Genomic DNA, 16,471 nt, shown 5'->3' with positions numbered 1-16,471 from the left:
AGTACAGGCTATCACATTTGAGAATAATGGTCCTCACTCTGCCAGTCGCCCTCCCAATTATAATCCCCCTACCTCCCAAAACCCTGGGCAGCGCCAACCCAAGGAGACCTTTAGGAACATAATTTGGGAGGAGCTGGTGAAGTTTGGGGAGTATATGGGAAAATATGATTGCCAGCCCCTCAGCATACTGATTAATGCTTTGTCTCAGGTCATGCGGAGAACAAAGTTAATGCAGGGAGCCCCCCCCTCGGCCCACTGCTCCAGTACGGAGTGTGTCCCCCATGCCCACTTCCAGTCAAAACCAGATCCCTGCCCCCTCTTCTGAGTGGAGGCACTCAGGGGAGTCAGCCAATCAGTAGGGGTGCCTGGTTCCCTGTGGGCTTCCCCAGCTGCTCGCAGGACTTCAGTGCAACGTATGGGTTCCCCACTGTGAGGGCTACAGTGGGGAACGCAGGGATATTAGCCCAATTGGTAGTGGACACTGGAGCTTTAGTAAACATTCTAAGTCCTTGGTGGATCTCCGGAGGGAGACCCACTGATAAACAGGTTATCAAGGAAAGAACTGGGGACACCTGGGTGACTCACACAAAAGGGGCATCAGAAAAATCACTCAGAAGAAGCACACTGGAACAACAGAGCTGATGCCTTAGCCAAAGCTGCTGCTATTAGTAACCACACTAGAGACACTACATCACAAAAACTAATTTCCCCCATACTAATTTCCCCCTGCTGTTACTCACACCTTCCTGTTAACTGTTTGAAATGGGCCACCCTCATTACCACTACGAAAGTGATTTTTCCTCCCTTGATATTCTACTGTTAATTGAATTGTCTCATTAGACTGACACCCCACTTGGCAAGGCAACTGCCATCTTTTCATGTACTATGTATATATACCTGCCTACTGTATTTTCCACTCCATGCATCTGATGAAGTGGGCTCTAGCCCACAAAAGCTTGTGCCCAAATAAATGTGTTAGTCTCTAAGGTGCCACAAGGACTCCTCATTGTTTTTTCTGATACAGACTAACACGGCTACCACTCTGAAACTAGAGACACAGACCAGGTAGAACAAATAGAGGCAGTAACTACCCGGGGAAAAACTTTAGGCAAAGGAATAGATACCTTGGACTTAAGTACCTTTCAAGACGGGGATACAGAAATCTGGTCCTTAACCAAGACAGGGAAAGATCCCACAGGAAAATTCAGAATTGAGCAAGTTGGAGATGTTTGATGGACAATGGATGCAGGTGGTTAAAGGCACTGGATAGTCCCCAGTCAGGTACGGGGGGGACCTGATTCAGTTTGTGCATGAGCAAGGGCATAGAGGAAAACAGGATACTTTAAATAGAGTTAAAGAGACAGGGTGGTGGCCAGGCATGAAAGCGGATATAGATCAGTGGTCTGCAGTGCACCATGGTTAATGCTGATCTCCAGGTTAAAAAAAAAATGCATTGAGGCACCAAAGCTTAGAGGGTCCCTGGTCCCAGATTCAGATAGATTACATAGGCCCTTTACCCACCACCAGTAGAAGGAATAAATACTGCCTGGTAATAGTAGATCCCTTCTCCAAATGGGTGGAAGACATCCCTACTAAAACCAACACTGCCTCGGTCACTGCTAAGCAGCCCTTTAACATAGTTTTCTCAAGAATGGGAATTCCCAGAGTAATTGATTCAGATTTGGGATCCCATTTTGTGGGAGATATTATGCAAGAGCTATGTAAGTCTTTAGACATTAAACAACATTTCCACATAGCTGGAAAATCCTGAGTCCTCTGAACAAGTTGAACGAACCAATCAGACACTAAAGGAAGCTTTGAAAAAACAAGTAAAGAGCTTAGGGCAGGATTGGGATGAAAAACTACCAATCATCTTAATGGCTCTAAGAGACCCTAAGGCAATAAATGGGTACACTCCCTTTGAATTATGATTGGAAGGCAAATGCCTGAAAGTTGGTGGTTGGGAATGGAACTGCCTAGTGCCTGGGAAGGGAAGGTGGTGACAGATGCACAGGTACAAATTTATTAAAGACGATAGCTGCTTCACCCAAACAAGTGGCAGCACAGCTAGGCATAGTACAGCAAAACATGGACAAAAAACTAGACTGGGTAAAACCTCCTTTAATATGGGAATTAGGCCAACCAATAATGTACAGAAGGTTTTCAGCAGAGGAGCACTCTTTGACACACCAGTGTTTATCAGTTAGAAATCCTGAATGGAAAAATGGGAAACCTTGGCAGAAATGGTTTCATTCCTCACAGCTCGAAGAGTGGAATGGTAAACCACCTGACCCACAAGGAATAGTATAACTGTCTTCTCCATCCTGCCAATCACTCTTCTTGGCTAGCAAGAAGGAACGGCTTGGCGCCGTTAACAGCATCTTTAAACAGCTAAGTGAGGAACAGCAGTTAATAAGTAAGGTATTTCCTGGGTGGGAAAGACTCATAGAAAAAGATGAAGAGTTAATGATGTCTGGTATACAGGCCTTCCAGAATAACGTCTCATTGACCTCAGCATCTGAGCAAGCTCAGGCTCTCACCCAGAATGTAATCATGGTAATGATTTGGAAAGCCATCACAGGACAAATTCCCATGCAGGCAATCAACTTGATTCGACTCCATGTAACAGAGGAAGAATTAGTCCTCCGACCCTTGTGGAGACTAGTTAACGCTTCGTACAATCACCACCAGTAAAGCTTGCAGTTATTCCTAATAACTATGGCAGGCAAAGAAATTAGAGTAATCCACCCGGTAGTCCAACTGGGATTACAGATTAATGGTAACTCAGTAAAATACTCCAGAGATCCTAACAGTTGGGCCTGGCAGAAAGATAATGTGTGGAACACAGTAAATGTAAAAGGGTGTAGGAGAAAAGAAGATTTGGGCTATATCTGTGAAGACCAAGCATTGGAGGAACATGATGAATGCTTCTTCCCACAACCTGGGAATAAGTCTCACTGTTCCTTCAATGCTATTCAGGAAGAGGGGTCTGTTACTGTCTATGTTGGTAGACAGGGCCATCCCTACCCATATGCAAAATATGCAGCTATGTAGGTCACCAGGAAATTTGGGGCACCATATTTCCTGATGCCCTGCACAACTGCATGCTGCTCCAGTCCCTGCTCCTCCTCTTCCCCATGCCCCCCCTGCTCTGCCTCTTCCTGCCTCTGCTCCGCCCTAGTCCCGCCCCACTCCACCCCTTCCCCAAAGCCTCCGCCCGTGCTCGGCCCCCACCCTGCCTCCACTCCCTTGAGGACTGCAACGGGGCCGGGCCTGCACTTACCAGTGGTGGGAAGTGCAGCGACCTGGCCCCAGCTGTGCCGCTGGTGAGTGCTGGGTGGCGGTCCCCACCCACCCCCTGCAGAGGCCTACCCCCCCGCCCCGCTGGGGGAGCTGCTTAGGGCCCCAGAATAGCTAGGGATGGCCCTGTTGTTAGAGCATGAGTGTGTGTATGTGTGTGTGTGTATGGAAGAAAGAGATGTAAATATTGTATTAATTAATGGACATTAGATTCAACCCATGGTGCCTTATGTTAATCACTGTTTCTGTAATGTAACCACTATTGTTAGTTGTGATATTAAGTTTACTGTGCCTATATGGACTATACAACATTTGAAAGACTGTCCTGAGTTCTACAAGGAGGTTTTCCCACATTTCACTGGGCATGGGTCTCACTGCCATTAAGGGACTATTAATTCAACCCTCCTTACAAACTGAGCTGCAGAAACTCCAAACTGCGCGAGAATAGCAAACTTGAGATTCAACACCACAACCAGCAGATCTCTAGGCTAGAAGCTCCAGTTAAAAACACAGGCCATCACTCCTGGTGGGAGACTTTGCTTGGGTGGAGCCCCAGTGCAACAGGTTTTTTGAATATCATTCTTCACCCCATTGTGGTGATCATCGGTTTCCAAATTATACTAGCGATTGGTCTGGTTCTACTGGTTTGCTGGATCCAACAACTAATGCGGCGGCTGCAATGGATTGAAGATCAGACCTAGTACCACGACTAAGGACGTGATGGGGATATTCACTCAGCTCAAGCACCCCATCAACAGGGGGACTTGTTACCTATCAGCTCTGTGTTCTTGGGGAACCAGAGCGCAGTACCCAGACTGTCAGACTCACAAAAGACCTTTCCCGCCCCCAGCCTCTGCTTGAACCAAAGCCGATCAGAAGAAAGACTTACGAAAAGCAATGAAAAGGTGGTAGAAGACATACCTAAACCCCTCAGGACAAGGGTGACAGAATTAAGGAAACTCCCTTAGCCTCATTTGCATCGAAGATGGGACAGGGAGGCATCTCCATTAGCATACAGAATGGAGAAGAGAGATTCCAAGGCAAGAACCGCACTGAACTCTGGGACCACAAAAGCAGGAAAGAACTGCATGATGGGGATCTCTGCTCCAGATATTAATGAACCCACACCTGCACACACCCAGCTCAGTAGTTATCAGACCAATTCTAGTAAATAATCCTTTATTGGTATCCAAAATACCAAGCTGCCTGATTGCATTGTCAGCTCCCTGGAAGGAATACCACCTAGAGCCGGGAATGATCAATTCCTATTGTCTAGCCTGAACAAAACAACTTTGGTATGCTCCCTTGAGCCATCAGTTTACTCACAAAAAATCTAGTGTTCTCCCTTGAACCATTGTTCTTTCCCTACAAAAACCCCTACCTATGCTCAAGTAAGTGCTCTGATGCCTGGATCCAAAATCTGCATCAGTTGCACTGGGACTTCATCTTCTCCTGACTGATCGTGCTGAGGGCTCTGCCTGTCCCTCTGCTACCACCAGCACCTGGGAACCCCGATCAATTCAAGCTTCATGGAGTGGTGAGAAACTAATTCTCTCTCTTTCTCTCTAGGTTTCGCCTTCTGACCCTGACTTGCGTGATCAATTATAGTTCTCTAAACCTGACTTTTATAATCAAAGTTAAGTTAGATTTATTATAACTGTTTTGTTTGTTTGGCTCCCCTTGTATGGTTATTACTGGGCAATAAATAACTTTCATGGTTAAGCTGGTTGCTTCTCTCTCTCTCTCTCTCTCTGCAGCAGTGCTCCTCAGATCTAAGCTAAAGATCCCTGCAGTGCCCAAAAATCCTGTGGGGTTTGCTCATCAAGTGGGTTACTACTAGAACAATTGTAACGTGAAAGTGGGGACTGGGACGTGCTGAACCTGGGGCATAGGAGGGTGGCAGCTTGGAACTGCTGCTCGACCCAGCCTGTTGTGTCCAGGAGCATATAAGGGTAGCAAATTAAAAGTGCTGCTCAATCCAGCCTGCTCAGGTGTACTCTATTCCGGTGCGGTGCCCATGGCATATGAGGGTGACAGCTTGAAGGGGCTGTTCGACCCAGCCTGCTGAATCCAGGGGCCTATGATGTGACAGCTGGGAAATGCTGCTTGACCCAGCCTATTGAGCCCAGGGACATATAAGGGGTCAGCGTGGGAATGCTGATTAGCCTGGTCCTCTCAGATGTGCTCTGTTAATGTGTGTGTTTGTCTGATTCTGGGACTGGAAGAACCCAGCCCTGGGGAACCTAGGGCCTGCAGGATAGCTCCATTGGGAGGGAACTTGCAGAAGGGAGAAGTAGAGCTCCATATAAGAACAGAAGTGACACAAGCAGTACATTGATAGAATTACAGTACTCTCCCCCAGAACCCTAATAAATAAGCGTACCCCAAAGTAATGGGCAAAACTGGTAACACTGTAAGGTGAGCGAGGCCGGGGCGTGTGTGTGTGCGGGCGGGGGGGTGGGGTGTCCCCGGGGGTGAGTGAGGCTGGGGCATGTGTGCGGGGTGATGTCCCCCATGGGTGAGCGGGGCTGGGGTATGTGTGTGTGTGTGTGGGGGTGTCCCAGTGGGGTGAGCAGGGCCGGGGTGTGTGCGTGTGTGTGTGGGGGAGATGGGGGTCAGGGCCGATGGGGGTGAGACCGTGAGGGTGAAGGTGGGCTGTATGGCATCATAGTAAAAACTGAAAAATGTTTCATGACCATTTTATTAGATTTTAAAATCATCACACAGATTAAGGTTGACTACTCAAGCCTTCTATGAAGCACTACTTCTACATCCTTCTTGGTTTCTTGTTATAATTTTGCACAACTCTGTTAATGAACTTCTTGAATGCAATGCATTCATCTTTGGTGGCTTCTCGTGTGTCCAGTACTTCCATTCCTTCAATTGATATGCTCATTAGTTCATTCACATGATCAGGCAGAAGGTGACTTCTTTCAAAACACAAAATTCTATTTAATGATGAAAAAGAACACTCAACTGTAGCTGTTGTGACTGGGAGAAGCAAGAGATGAATTCCTACTTCTTTCATCCCAGGAAACATACCATAAAGATCAGGTCAAGCCACTAGTGATGATAAAAAAGAAGTTGAAGTCAAATCTTCATTCATTCATTATAGGATATTCCACTCTGCGTTCAAATTCACTACCATTGCTGGTAGTGCCTCACTCCACTCAACTATCGGTGTTCTATAGGACAGGGATCTGTAAAAGCTACTTAGAGGTTGAGTAGAATCTAGAAGTTGCTGTTGTAGATTTTTAAGAATCTAGTCTGTGTACATTTTCAGTTGTTTTAACAAACACTTCTTGTCCTCTTCACTTAAGGATTCAATATAAATGCCTTCATTAGTCAACTTCTGGACTGAAGCGTGTTTCTTCCAGTACTTTTTCAATGGATAGCTCTCTGATTGATCCAAATGTAGCTTCCATTGCTGGACAAGATCTACTACTGTTGTAGCAGATGCCTGGATGTTATACCAGTAAAATAAAAACCAGCAGGATCTTATTAAAGGGGAAAAGGCAAAATGCCACGTTTATTGTGAATACAGAAAGAATCATAGTAAGCAGTTAGTTATAGTTATAACATTCCATTCAATTTCATATTTATTCACGCATTCATTCATACACACACACACACACACACACAGATTCTGCAAGGTTGTTATCAGTTACCAGCCTTAGAGTTGCTCATGCCAAGCCACTGGCCAGGTGGCCTGGATATGAGAAGGGAGCAGAGCCTTGTCAGATGCTCATCTGATACTCCTGAAAGTTGGTTTGCAGAATCAGACCCCAAAATTCTCATTTTCTAGAGTCCATTTTTATAGGAATTTATTCCTATGCCAGTCTATGGGAATTGCTTCATCATGCTGTTGCTGAATCAATCAACAGATAGCACATTCCTGACGGCTCCGTGCTGCCAGATGTTATCTTGTTCTTTGGTTCTCCCATCCTTGAGGTTGTTGGGTGGATTCCAGTCTGCCCTCTGGGGGTCCTCTGGTTATTTCCACTTGATGCCTTCTTCAGCCGATGGACACTGGATTCTTAGGCTGGCACCTCCCTGATCATTCAGTTATCCACACCAAGCATCCATCCACATACATCCTCTATCTCTATTTTAATCACAATTTTTAACAAAGCGAGATGAATACAACAAAAGGGTGGGGAGTCTCTGGGTGCTGTTTCTGTTGTTACAGAGTATTGCTTTGAGTCTCTCTCTGTGTGAGTAGTTGTTGTTACAAAGAATTGCTTTGAGAACAGACTCTGTCTTAGAATGGTTTCAGAGTAACAGCCGTCTGTAGTCTGTATTAGAGACTAACCAATAAATTGGTTAGTCTCTAAGGTGCCACAAGTACTCCTTTTCTTTTTGCCTTAGAATGTACTAACACAATTAGCAGCTTGCAAGTTTCACAGAGAGAGGGAGAGAAACACTACCAAAACCAAGAGACCTCTTAATTAGTAATAACCTGGAATTTAAACTATGGGGATCTATCATTTGTGATTTTAATACAGAACTTCTTTAATATGATCCAACATAATCCCCCTTTTGACACTAAGACTTATAATCATCAATGTCACTTTCTATGTAGCCTATTCAAGAGAAGGTACTGTGAGGCAATTTGAGTTTGTGATTCCAATTCATCCCACATACATGATCCTAGTGATGTATCTTTACTACAAGGTTCTGGGGCAACAGGCAAGGTGAGGCACACCCACTTTTGAGGAGTCCATTCAGTACAACCTCTAGTGTCCAATAGCATCCCTCCCTCCCCAGTCCACTGGCTCGAGGTCCAGGATAGCCAGAAGGATCCCATGTGTAATATGGGGAGTGGGCTAACCTTCAATACCTTTGCCTCCAGGGACTGTTGGTGTGCAATTTTGACAACAATTTCTCCCATTAACAAGTCTGGTTTTACAATACTGGAAACGTATTCCATCCATTCATATTGATAAGTGTCAAACAATGTTTTAACAAATGCATCAAACCCTTAATATTTCCCAACATGACGCAGAACATTTCATGTTCCAAAGTAGCTAGGGCAAGTATCTGCATTTCAGTGCATCCCATAGCTATGGCTGTGTAGTTTCCTATTTCTAAATTTTTTCTTATGCATAAGCCATGTGGTAGTATTAAGTCATTGCCAAAGATTCCATCGGGCTTTTAGGTTATCCAGACCAATTTGGACCAACTCTTCATTGGCATGTACTTGTTTTTGTATCAGGCTGTCCTGTAGCTGGGGCAGAGAGCTTAATTTATTTTTAATTACCTGCAGGTCTGCAGTATTTTTTATTATTATTTTTTTTAAACACACAACAGTGCTAGCAACAAAACAAGACAAGACAAAACGGTATTGTACGGGGCAACAGGTAATTGGTTGCATAAGCTTGTGTAGTGAAGTAGGCAAAGGTATAAATGTATACTGCAATCTGCATGCGGGTCTACAGGATTTGAGACATCTCAGTCTCCCTGCGCCCTATTTGAAGCTTCAGATAAAACTCTCTGCTTCTGCACCCCGTTGTGGTCATTGGCACGACGCACACTGGGCAACGAACCCAACTGTTGCTTGCCTCGGGAACACTGTGCCAGTAACAATTCTTGGCACCCCAGATGGGACTCGAGGCTGCCACCGGCAACATTACCATATGACCTTAAAGGATTTTTCCAAAAATCATACACACTATACATTGTTACAGGGGTACTTATTATCATTAAATTTATTAAAATTATCTTGTTATACCATGCCTTTTATTTAAACAAATTTGTTTACTGACCAGGTATGTCCTTTATCTGCAGCTCCTTTGTGCTGCTAGTTCTTTCCTTCCTTTATCAATTAGGTAATTTGCATTTTCACAGATGATTCCTGCTTTTGGATTTAAAGCCATCAGCAGCTCAGAGACTCTATCTTAAAAGGAACACAATCAACTTTCACCAGAGTTTTGATTACTTTTTTAACTTCTGCTTCCAAAACACACAGCAATCTGAAAAAGAAAACCCAACCTATTATGGCTCCCTTTGGAGCCCTAATAGCATTTTAATTAAGTAGCATGTAAGTTTGCACTTATTTTGCCCCTTCTACAATATACCCTGCACATGTTCTCGGGAAAATTCACATTCCTTCCATAGTTTAACTTCTATAACATTATCCATATCAATTTTTACATAAGGTGTAACTATTTCTTTTTTTGCTTATAGAGTTTTCATGTAGCTTTATCAAAGTGACAGTCTGATTACTCAGAGCCATTTTAAGACTCAGTGTTTCCACTGAATGCATCCAATGAAGTGAGCTGTAGCTCACGAAAGCTTATGCTCAAATAAATTTGTGAGTCTCTAAAGGTGCCACAAGTCTTCCTTTTCTTTTTGCGAATACAGACTAAACATGGCTGCTACTCTGAAACCTGTCTTTTTGTTTTGTGCACCTCACCCCTGCTGTTGCTTCAGAGAGGCACTGTCTTTTTCAATTTCTTATTTATTTATTTTTACTACAGCTCTCATCTGCTATTTTGTTGCAAAAACAAAACAAACAAAAAGAATCCAGAATTTTTTTTCTATTCTCCTGATTTTGACTGCCCTGCTGCAGCCACAACTTAAAAACATTTTAAATTTTGTAAAGCATTGAGTTACCTTTTAAGGGTTAAATGCCAAATCCCAAAGCCAAACAACACTAATTACCTGTGTCGAGCAAAAAGGTCTGTCAGTTTTGCAACTTTGAATTAAAGAGTCAAATGGATTTTTAATGGCATTATTTAAAACAAAAACAAAACAAACTGGTCCTTAAAACTTTACATATTTACACACACACAGATAGATACATACACATTTTCTTTTCCTTAACATCCCTTCCACACTGCTCTGTTTTTTACATCTTACATTCCCTTTATACATTTGAGGCAGTTAAGTTCCAATAGAACCCTCTTAAGTTCTTTTAGCAAATTTGACTAAATTGTCCAGTCAAATGATTTTAATCAAATAGTTTATTTTTGCCTGGCTAATTTACAGACATTCCTTTGGAAAAGGGCCCATTTTTCCTTCAGAATGGCTGCAAAGAAACCAAGAATGCTCTAACACTTTTCCTTTTTAACATTTTCACAAAGTTTAGCTGCTTAATTCCCTCCAGTCTCCGCAGAGTTAACTTTTTCACTCTCTTTTCTCTTTGTAATTATGCCTGGGGGTGCCATACATAGGACCTTCTCCCCCTTTATCTACTGTAATGGCTACTACCTGTTTAGAGGCAAAGCCCAATTTTTGTCTCAGACTCTTAATTAGTGATTCACAGTGACTATGATTTGCAGGTGCTCTGCCCTGCTTCAAGGTTAATTTCTTTACCATACCCTGGAGCACATAATTCTCTCTTTCAATTTTCTCAGAGGTTTTTGCTTGGTCTGCCAGGAATCTCTCTCTTTTTGCATTCCTGGAGTGTCTCTTTCACAATTTTCAGCTGACTTTGGGTATTTGTAGCCAGCACCTTCCAATCGTCTGCTCTCTTTTCCATTTGTGCCTTTTCCTCTTTACATGAAGAGAAGCAGAGGTAAGAATCCTTACATGCCTCCCACAACAACCAAATTGCTGTTGCATCTCTTTTGGCAGCACTACAAGGTTTGTATATGAGGATATACTGAGCCAATCTATCCTCTAGGTCCGAAATAGTGCAGACATCAGCTAGAGCTTGTTTAGTCCAAGGACTGTGCCCAAATTTTTGAAGGATTTGTTTAAAAGGTGTAATTTTTTTAACAAAAGGTGAGGTTGGAGTTCCTTCTGACTCCATTCCTCCCTCTGGTACTGGCTTACCCTGTTTTTCTTTTAAACATTTTAACACGGATATTTCAATCTCTTTGTCACTCCTGGTATTACTTAGCAAGTGACACAGCCTAGATTCTTTTCAGAGGAACAGCCATGTTAGTCTGTATTCGCAAAAAGAAAAGGAGTACTTGTGGCACCTTAGAGACTAACCAATTTATTTGAGCATGAGCTTTCGTGAGCTACAGCTCACTTCATCAGATGCATACCGTGGAAACTGCAGCAGCCTAGATTCTGAAATCATAGCTTATCAAATTTCCTTGTCACACCTGGCACAGGTCAGCGAGTGACACAGCCTAGATTCTCTGAACCTGCTACTCCTTATTCCAGCGAGTAGCTTAGCCTGCCCCTTAGGCCTTCTTGCTGCCCCTGATACCTCAGTGAACAATAGGATTTAGGTTTAGTAATCGTAGCTTAATCTATACGCTTTCCCCTGCTACCCTCGGCCAGCAGGTCTGGTTAACCTGCTTTCCCCTGCTGCCTTCCCGGAGGCCAGCAGGTCTGGTTAACCTGGTCATTTTTAGTAATCTTAGCATAATTTATGCACTTTCCCCTGCTACCTTCCCGAAGGCCAGCAGGTCTGGTTAACCTAATAGAAATGCCTAGCTCAATAGAGCTGGTGGTGTGCACACCAATATTTACAATAACTGAGGTTTTTTTACTGCTGGATTGCACTGTTTAATGACCCAAGTGGTTTCAACAGTAGACTTACAAGAGAGAGAATGGCAATAGACTTCTCTGAAGGTAGAAGCAAAAGTAATTCACCAGGCTCACTACTTAGATCCATTCCATCTTGGCAGATACTTTCCAAAGCCAGTAATAATGGCTGGAGTAATTTTAAGACAACAGCCAAGGATCACTCATGAGAAAGCCAGAGGGTTTTCCCAGGTTGAACTAATTTGAACTTCAGTCCCACTTTATCTTCTATATTTTCCAAGATATTCAGTCATTTTGGACTCTTGCTGAAAAAAGAATATAATGAAGACATTGAATGTATAGCTTTTTTAAATGTCTTTTGAAGAATCTGCAGCTCGTACTAGCGCTAGTTGGAGTAGATGGCCTCTGCAGTGTATATAGGAGAGACTAGGGTTACACTTTTCTCTGAGCAAAGCTTGTGCTCCACCATGTCTTCCAGAGAAGTTTACAGCTCCATCAAATGCACAAGCAGCCATCTGTCTGGGGTCCCACTGACAAGCATTTAACTCTTCTAAGATGTAGGTTGTCACAGATGCAGCCAATCTGTCTTCTATAACTTGAACATCTAGAAATGCATCTACTGGCCTACGACTGACATCAAGATGACAATGGTGGGCCCCAAACCAAAATGGAGTCACATATGCACATATGCTAACTTTTCCTTAACAGTACACAATGACTTAATACTTGATGACCATTTGCATTGGTGCATTCATCAGCCATGTACGCAAATTTTTTGAATGTGGTGAGAGAGTTCTTCACTTTTTCAACTGTTGAGTCTTTCACTGTTGCACGACATGCTTCTAGACAGTCAGTTGAGTTTCTTGCAGAAAGATAGTGAGCATCTGCTGGTATTGTTTGGAACCAGTGTTCAACTTCAGGATGAACAAGTGACAATGCACTTAACATTGGCCTCCAGTTTGTAGTGTGTGGTATCTCTTGCTTAAATAGGAAGTATGATGCCAGGGCCATGTTTGTTCACATGAACTGTGTTGTGTCTGCAACATTCTTAACAGCCTCATTAACGCTCACCGGTGTTGTCCCTGTCAGTGGAGACTCAGAGTTCAGAGGTGCTTTCACATGAGTTCATCTCACAGGTTGGGGGCAAGAAGGCACCTTGCTCATTCCTCCAGCTGCTCACTGTTTGCTCTGGCCATTGTTGTTCGTTGTGCCACCGTTCACTCCATCGCTCTGTTGCCAACGGCCCTGAGCCGTCATCTTCTGCTGCCACCTGCCACTGTGACCTCTGTGAGTTGGTCTCTTAAGGTTCCATCAGCTCTCAGTGATTTTAGCTGAGCTCTAAGTGGGGGAACCTCGCTGCTAGTGCAGACTGGGCCGTCTCTTCCACAGAAACACTGTCCAGTGGACCAGTGGTTTGCTATGGGGAGTTATGGGTTCTGTGATTTCTTTCATTGAAAGCATACACAGCTGGTTAAAGAGACATCTCACAGTGCTGCTCTCCTGCTGCATTTTCAAGGGCTGTGTCACATTTACAAAGAAGAAATCCCATCCCTGCCCAGGATAATAATGCATAATTGGATGCATTTGTGGGAGTTTTAAAAATTTGTTTGTGTTTTTTGCCTTCCTCTATAACATGCAGTAATGGCTACTGTTGGAGACAAAAAAGCCAACTAGCTGAACCTTAGGTATATTCTGGGGTGGAAATTCTTCTGTTCCTAAGAATTAAACTGCAGCTTTCAAAAGTCTACTCCCTTGTGAAAAATGGGTGCTGGGTTTTGGCCTTTGGTGGGGCTCTCTGCAATATTCTGAATACAATATTCTTCAACAAAAAAACTTCAAAAACAGACTCCAACGAGAGACTGCTGAATTGGAATTAATTTGCAAACTGGATACAATTACAAGTTTCAGAGTAACAGTCATGTTAGTCTGTATTCGCAAAAAGGAAAGGAGTACTTGTGGCACCTTAGAGACTAACCAATTTATCTGAGCATAAGGTTTCGTGAGCTACAACTCACTTCATCAGATCATCATCATTATAGCTCACGAAAGCTTATGCTCAAATAAATTGGTTAATCTCTAAGGTGCCACAAGTACTCCTTTTCTTTTTGCGAATACAGACTAACACGGCTGTTGCTCTGAAATTTCCCTACAATGTGCATGATAATCAAGGTGGGCCATTTGCAGCACAAATCCATGTTTTCTCACCCGCCACCCCCGCCACAAACTCACTCCCCTGGGACAGTGGTCACTTTGGAAGAGCTATTACCAGCAGGAGAGTGAGTTTGTGTGTGTATGGGGGTGGGAGGGTGAGAAAACCTGGATTTGTGCTGGAAATGGCCCACCTTGATTTTCATGCACATTGTAAGAAGAGTGGTCACTTTGGATAAGCTATTACCAGAAGGAAAGTGAGTTTGTGTGTGTGGTTTTTGGAAGGGGGGGGAAGGTGAGAAAACCTGGACTTGTGCTGGAAATGGCCCACCTTGATTATGATGCATCCGATGAAGTGAGCTGTAGCTCACGAAAGCTCATGCTCAAATAAATTGGTTAGTCTCTAAGGTGCCACGAGTCCTCCTGTTCTTTTTGCGAATACAGACTAACACGGCTGTTATTCTGAACCCTTGATTATCATACACATTGTAAGGAGAGTGATCACTTTAGATAAGCTATTACCAGCAGGAGAGTGGGGTGGGAGGAGGTATTGTTTCATGGTCTCTGTGTATATAATGTCTTCTGCAGTTTCCACAGTATGCATCCGATGAAGTGAGCTGTAGCTCACGAAAGCTTATGCTCAAATAAATTGGTTAGTCTCTAAGGTGCCACAAGTACTCCTTTTCTTTTTGTCTTTAAACAGTAGAGAGGGGCAGGTCTAATAGTACTTGTGACTCAGGCAGACCATCAAGCAAAACACCTGTCCTCACCCTTTCTCTCTGGATGCCCTCAATCAGTACAGGCTAAGTATAGTTCTACTGCCCTTTACTCATACTTTAAGAATAACATTTCATTACAACTGCCCCCCCCCAAGTGATTTGTAACCCAACCCCAGCCAAAATCTATCACTGGGGCAACACAGCTCTGTTTTGGATACCTAGGTAGATTAAGTGTGAATGTAAATACAATCTGGTCCTGAAGCCTTTCCCCCCAGCCCATCACTAGCTGTCAGGGAGAGCTAAATTAGATGTTGCTTACAAATCATAATTTGAAATTATTAGGTTGGCCAACATCACTGAAATGAATGCACTGACATTGTCATAAACAGCTGTACAAGGAACTCGTCTATGTTCATACTTCTCAAATCTATGCTACTTTTTCAAATGCACGTATTTTATGATACACTGTATATGCTTTTAAAGTGTGTATTAATGTTTCATTTTCAATTCAAATTTCCAATCACTAAACTGGCAACACTGCATGTTAGTTCACAAAACTTGGGCGGGGTGGGGTAAACACCCCACTGGGGGGAGGGTGTAGGGAAATCCCCGGGAGGGCGGCTTTGGGGAGAGGCGGCGGCGTTTCAGGGACGTTGCACAGGACGCGGTGCACAGCCCTCCCGCCGGCCCCGCCTAGGCTGAGCAGGGCGAGGCCCCGGCGGCGCTCGCTGCTCCTGCGCTCCGCGTCACTGTGCGGCGGCCGGGGCTGGAGGCGGCGGGCGCGCAGGGGCGAGGTGAGCTCGGGCCGTGGGCCCGCTGGGGCGGGAGGGACCCTTGCCCGGGGCCTGCGGCGCCAAGCGGGCAGCGCCCAGAGTCCCGTTCGCAGTTCCCGCCGGCAGGGCTGTCCCGAGCCGGCGGCTGCTGCAGGGGAGCAAGGCCAGACCCCCCCCCCCCCTCGGGCACGGCTGCCATCCGCAGCGCGGGATGGGCCCCGGGGAGGGAGCCTGGGGGGCCGAAAAGCCAGGGCCGGGGCGTAGCGAGCGGCCTGCACGTACTCACCCTTGAGCGCCGCGTGCCTGGGCCGGGGGGCCGTGCCCGAAACAACCGCTGGGGCAGAGCTCTTAGACACTCTCCCAGCGTGCCCTGGTCTCCCAGCACCTTGCCCACAGCTGCCCCCGCTAAACTACCCCAGGGCCGCTGGGACGGGGGAGCTCCGTGTGGCTCGCCACAGGCCCAGGAACACACTGAGTAATGCTAATGTCCCCTCCCCGCTGCCAGTCTGCGTACCCCGTCCTGTGCCAGGCTAGGCTGACGCGCCGTTGAGTGTGATTCCTTGTTTGTTCCGTGCTTAGGTGTACCTGCTGTTTGCAGACTAGTACAAGGAGCAGGCCGCAGCCCCCTGCGCTTCACAGTCTAAGGCAGGGGTGGGCAAACTTCTTGGCCCGAGGGCCACATTGGGGTTGCGAAACTGTATGGAGAGCTGGGTAGGGAAGGCTGTGCCTCCCCAAAAAGCCTGGCCCCTGCCCCCTCCCACTTCCCCCCCCCCCAGACTGCCCCCTTCAGAACCCCCCAACCCATCCAATCCTCCCCCCCGCTCCTTGTCCCTTGACCGCCCCCTCCCGGGACCACTGCCTCCCGGGACCCTGCCCCCTATCTACCCAACCCCTGCTCCTTGTCCCCTGAGTGCCCCCTGACCCCTATCTACACCCTCACCCCCTGAAAGCCCCCCCAGGACCCCACCCCATCCAACCCCCCATGTCCCCTGAGTGCCCTGCCCCCAGTCCACACCCCTGCCCCCTGACAGGCCCCCCCAGGACTTCCACGCCTATCCAACTGCCCCCTGACTGCCCCCCACGACA

The 16,471-nt window shown here is 45.6% G+C and overlaps 2 protein-coding genes and 1 long non-coding RNA gene across 9 annotated transcripts in view; 1 reads left to right on the top strand and 2 right to left on the bottom strand.

The window, feature by feature from the left end:
- Nucleotides 1–16,471, bottom strand: part of OLAH (oleoyl-ACP hydrolase) — a 113,701-nt gene that overhangs the window by 41,395 nt on the left and 55,835 nt on the right. The gene's annotated exons all lie outside the window — the stretch shown is intronic.
- Nucleotides 6,799–16,138, bottom strand: LOC142071202 (uncharacterized). Its single transcript, XR_012667247.1, has 2 exons — nucleotides 15,672–16,138; nucleotides 6,799–9,272 (listed from the first exon to the last, which is right to left on the bottom strand). It is a non-coding gene; the product is annotated as an uncharacterized LOC142071202 (long non-coding RNA).
- CROT (carnitine O-octanoyltransferase) overlaps nucleotides 15,253–16,471 on the top strand; it is a 35,485-nt gene continuing 34,266 nt past the window's right edge. Inside the window, exon 1 of one of the 2 annotated variants that reach the window (XM_048838050.2) lies at nucleotides 15,253–15,406. The gene's annotated coding sequence lies outside the window, so the exon portion shown is untranslated. The remainder of the gene's footprint in view (nucleotides 15,407–16,471) is intronic. The other variant, XR_007354939.2, reaches the window with a different exon arrangement.

Source organism: Caretta caretta, chromosome 2 (genome assembly GCF_965140235.1).
Source record: "Caretta caretta isolate rCarCar2 chromosome 2, rCarCar1.hap1, whole genome shotgun sequence".
Lineage (NCBI taxonomy): Eukaryota > Metazoa > Chordata > Testudines > Cheloniidae > Caretta > Caretta caretta.
The sequence above is the reverse complement of the archived record's forward strand: the minus strand, read 5'-3'. Positions and strand labels throughout refer to the sequence as shown.